The sequence below is a fragment of the Gavialis gangeticus genome, unplaced genomic scaffold (assembly GCF_001723915.1).
Source record: "Gavialis gangeticus isolate Ggan-Ray unplaced genomic scaffold, GavGan_comp1, whole genome shotgun sequence".
NCBI lineage: Eukaryota > Metazoa > Chordata > Crocodylia > Gavialidae > Gavialis > Gavialis gangeticus.
This window is the reverse complement of record NW_017728995.1, coordinates 56,789,465-56,794,661: the sequence shown is the minus strand read 5'-3', so window position 1 is coordinate 56,794,661 and position 5,197 is coordinate 56,789,465. Positions and strand designations below refer to the sequence as shown.

General features: G+C 42.4%; 1 protein-coding gene across 2 annotated transcripts in view; it reads right to left on the bottom strand.

Moving 5' to 3' along the window:
• NMNAT3 (nicotinamide nucleotide adenylyltransferase 3) overlaps nucleotides 1-5,182 on the bottom strand; it is a 96,279-nt gene extending 91,097 nt beyond the window's left edge. For both annotated transcript variants that reach the window (XM_019503667.1, XM_019503666.1), the window contains exons 1-2: nucleotides 4,856-5,182; nucleotides 3,917-4,004 (exon numbers count right to left, since the gene is read on the bottom strand). The gene's annotated coding sequence lies outside the window, so the exon portion shown is untranslated. The remainder of the gene's footprint in view (nucleotides 1-3,916; nucleotides 4,005-4,855) is intronic.
• Nucleotides 5,183-5,197: the final 15 nt, after the last annotated feature.

Below are 5,197 nucleotides of genomic sequence, written 5' to 3'. Positions count from 1 at the left end.
CCCCCCCCCCCCCCCCAAGTCACCTACAAAACCTCTGAGCTTGTTATTCTGACAAATTCTAAACTTATACAAAGCAGCAACTATCTAAGAACATGAGGGATCATTTGGGCTTTTTGACATTCACTTGCTGCAACTGACCCTGACCTACATATGCAGAAAATTACAGATGTAGGAATGTGAATTTTGACATCTTTAACATTAATTTGTTAAGTAAATACTTCTCTTGCTGAGCACACAAGATGAAGTTCAGCTTAATTCGGGGCCTGTCTTTATTAAAGCTGAGAATTACTATTTGGCCTAGGAAGCAATTTTCTCAGCAAATGGCAGCTGGCAACAGTATATCCATGGGCTTGATGCCTTGCTGGTAAGCTGCAATATGTCTCTCTACCATGAATTCCAAGTGCCTGAGGTGCTAACAGAGGGAGTTAGCCACTTTGGAACTGTCTGCTCCTTTCCTGAAGCTGGCATCCCTTCAAATCACACTGTTATGTTTAGCTCTTTAGGTTATTCTGTTACAAGTTACATCAAAGTAAATTTCTCTTCCCATATGAATCAAAGAGACCTCTTTACATTAATCCAGTTGTAATTAAATTATTTGCCAGGTAGCATGGAGAGTGGCATCCGGCTGGTAAGTCTGTTGTGGGGGAAGGTGCAAACAGGGAGGGAAGGGGCATGGGGCAGATCGAGGTCCCCGTGGTGAAAGGGAGCAGGGCAGGGGCAGGTGTTGCAGTCAGGGAAAGGCACAGAGCTGCAAGTGGTTTGTCTGAGGGTCACAGGGGGGAGAGGTGGACTGTGTGTACCCTAGGAGGGTGTGTGTGCCCCCAGATATGCGTGTGGGGCAGGGCTGGGGTGGCGCCAAGCTATTCCTGGTAGGGGCTGGGCTGGGGCTGCACTCGGGACAGGGTGATGGTGCTGGGAAGTGGCTATGGGGGGAAGGCTGCAGCCGCCACCCCAAAATTTGGCATGTCCCCTGCTCCCATGGCTGCTGCCACCCGCCCCAAATGCAGCCCAGCCCCAGCCCACAGCAGCAGCTGCCTCACCCCATGCACAGATCTGGGGGCACACACTTCCAATGTCCTCCCAGAGTGCATGCAGAGGTAGAAGCCGCCGCCCCTACCATGTGCCCCTCGGATGAGCCACTCGCAGCTGTCCCCTGCTCCACCCCAACTGTGTAGCACCTGCCCATGCCCCAGTCCTGCCCTCACCACAGGGCCTCGATCTGCCCCCCCACACCCCTTTCCTCCCCCTTGCCCCTTCCCTCCCAACAGACTTACCAGCTGGACCCGGCTGTTCTCCATACTGCTGGGCTGTGCTCCTGGCTGCCTGAGTGTTGCACTGCGGCATTTATTGGTGACATTAATTGGCCACATCACTCAAAAAAAGCTGATTGCCAAGGCTGTCAATTTTCCTTATTTTGGTGCTGATCAATATGTGACCAATATATCTGTGTATAGAGGTGCACTGATGTATCCGTGCACCTCAACCCATAATCATTCTAAAAACTGCTTTATTTCACAAATATTATCTCATTAAAGAATATATCTAAACTGAATAATCAAATCCTTCAAGGGACTGATATAGTGATGTTACAAACATTTACATGAGTAGTTTTACTTAATAATAGTCCCCCTGAATTGAAAGATGCTGATGCACAATTTTTCAGAGTTGTGAGTACACAATATTAAGATCCCATTCTTACTCTGGGATTTGCTAGTGTGGACCTCTGCATTCAATTAATGGGTCTCCACAGATGCTCCAAAGAAAAGTATTGCAGATGTATTTCCTTAGATTCCTGATTTGGGCCCTGATCCTGTACATGTGGACTGGTTATTTCATGAACAACCCTACTTAATTCAGTGTTTACATGCGTAAGCTTAAGCTTGCATGTGCTTAGGTGTTTGGGCTCTTTATTAGATTTCTCTGTTTGTCCCAATGTATTGATATTTCTTACATTATCAGGGGCAACTCTTACCCCCCCACCATATTCCCCCTGTCTATTCTACAGTAAAAAAAATATTGAAATAGAACACATCACATATTTGCCTTCAAATTGTAATTTCTGAGTTCTGAGTTCTGTACTGTGTCAACAAGGATGGCCATGAAGGCCTTACCATAATTGATGTTTACTGGCAGGAATGTAGGCTCCTGAATTCCTAATAGAGCCTCATCAAAGTCAAGGGGACTGTGGAACAAGCAGAGGTGTCTCACATGCAACCCAGGGCAGCCCTAGGCAGCAACTCCTGGTATGCCCATGCATGCAACAAAGTTGATTTTTTTTAATCCTTCCACTAAGATCCTCATCCCGCAGGCCTAAAACTTTCCCTACAGAAGATAATGAATAAGATGATCCATCTTGGGTACTAAACACAAATTTGTTCTTTGCATGCAATATTTTGTGCAATATTCTGTGCCCTTTGTAACAAAAACCTGCAGTATCAGTATTTCTTGGTATGCAATCTGCTGATATAGTCTAAGTAAACACTGTCACTTACAACTCAGTACACTCTACCACTCCTTTAAAATGGTCAAATTGTAAATTAAACTGTTAACTTAATTTATAATTAGCAAAAATAAAATTGAGCAGAATCAGTAAATGTAGCAAAATCAAATGAAGTAGAGCTGAGAAGAGAGCTAATCAGAAAATCACAAACTGAATACAAATAATAGGTGGGGTTTGTTTATTTATTTTTAAGTACTCCTAATAGCAATTGTGCATGGGACCCTAGCTACAATTAAAGGGAAACTAATGCAATCACCAGGAATTTCTATTGCAAAATACTTAACCCAATATGTCCTCCCCAAAACACTATATTACTTGTTCTCAATCTTTTTAGTGTCAAGGAACCCCTCGGAAAATGCCAGCTCTTAATTTTCACTTGATTTTTCACTACAGAAAAATAATAGAGCAAATTTTAGGTTGCAAAGAACTTGGAAAGACCACAACAGTGCAGAACATTTTTAACTATGGATTCCTATTTGAAATCTCTGGGTTTAGCTTGTGAACCATGTTGTGCACCTAGAAGAACTAATTACATTGTGTGACACCCCCTGGCACCCTTAAAAGTATCTCAAGGCACCACAGGGTGCTGTGGCACACTGGTTAAGAATCACTGCATTATATACAAGTGTTGTATAGGCTCCTAGTAAACATATAAATCTCACAGCCACGCGACGGATTTCCAACACATTTTAGTGTGTGACTCTATACTCCAAAACTTTTGAAGTAGAATGAGGCTCTCTTCATTCACTTCCTAATTTCAGAAAGTGATAAGCATTTGCTCACATTTTTACATTTACGGGTTTTTGATTAGCAAGATATTTTAATTGCTAATTATTTCTTTCATACTTCAATTATTCTGTAAATTTCTTACTTATGAAGAACATAAGTTAACTAGCTCTAGTGTCAGAAATTGCAGAAAGGGAAACATACTTTACAAATTATACAAATTACTGATAATATTAAGTATTTGAAAAAACTAAGTCAGACATTTTCTCCAACGTCTGACTCTCAAGATCCTACATGTGCTGCAAACACTATGGCAATGCACTACATCAGGAGTTGGCAACCTACAGCCTGCAGATGGAATTTGCCCCATGAAGTTCTGGTTCGGTTCACATTTTATTAAGTGCACCAGTCCAGTTTTTACTAAGGGCAGGTCTACACCCTTTGCTTATATAGTCACTGCCAAATTAGCCACTCCAAAGTAGTGCTTGACACCCTTTTTCAGCACTGTTTTTTGGCTGAGGCTACGTTAAAGGGGTAAAACAGCAACCCATGGGGTGGCAACCCACAGCGGCTGCAGGGCTGGAAGCAGTGGCCTGCTGTTAGTAAAAGGTTGCTGACCCCTGCATGAGAGATCAGTTCATCTAATTAATTAGCTTTAAAAAGCCCCAAGTAATCCTAAAGTACAATTACCTGTCCTGTTAGGAGAAACTACTTCTTGTCAATGTATGCAAGGACGATGAACACATTTCTCAGTGGCTTCCTAATTATGTATCTTCCACTAAAATAAAGAAGCAAGATAGAATGAAAAACAAATCACATAAGCAAACTTACCATTTTAGCATTTCAAAAGATACAGGCTAGCCACCTGCAGTGACTACAGGAGAAACTCTTCTACCATGGACAAAAATGGAAAAATCAGCTACATGGTTCATATGCATTTTCATCTCCCTGTCAAGCTTCATGTATTTGTTGCTGCCTCAAGCAGACAGATGATTCAGAAGTCCATGCTCACATTGAATATATATATATATATATATATATATATATTCAATGTTGCTATTTTAAGCAAATTCAAATACGTTGAGTTGATGCCAAAAGTAGCAAACTTCATAACTAATGAGATATTTGCCATAAAGACTTAGGTAATCAAAACTGAATGAAGAGACATAAAAAGGCATTGATTTACAAAGTTTCCCAGCTAAGACACAGTGTTTTGTACAAGTGTGCTGTTTAAGGAAATGGGTTATAAACTCAGTCTTAAACTGTTGTTTCTTCATGGTAATAAACCTATCTGATTAGAATTTCTGCCAGTGAATGACACCTAGACATGATCAGAGACCTGGAGAATATTAAAACTCCTTTTTGTGGCACATCTACAGTATATAAAATATTTTACCTACTCAGCTTAACCTATTTCCTTGCAAACGGCTGACCAAACAATAAGAAGTTTAAACCTGGAGTTCAGTGGTTTAGGACCCAACCAACCACTGAACCCTGATCTCCCACAGCTCTCTGAAAAACCCCAACCTCAGTGTTTATAGCTGCTTGCTTTAACCAAGACGCATATTCAGAACCGGGCATCTAATTCTACCATCCTGTAAAGGAGGGGCAGATCACATGGTTATTTACCTGCACGCTTCAAATGACCCTTATTTCCCGAAACAAAAGTATCTTTACTTGTTCGGGGTTCACCACTACCTCCCTACTCGAAGCCCTGGCAAGAACAACACTGAAAGGCAGGGCTGTTAATCGATTCAGGCCTTCAGCCCTTTGCAAGCACAGACAATCTTTTGGTGCCGTGCTGGTACAGGGTCTGGCAAAACGAGGCCCTAAGATCGTGCTCATAATAAGACAAAGGCAGGTCGGTTCCTTTTTCCAAAAATGACACGAACGTCCTCTCGTCCTGGAAAGGCCCCAAGCGCCTTCCAGGAGGGGCAAGGCCTCATCCCCCCACCCCCCGCGCAGGACACG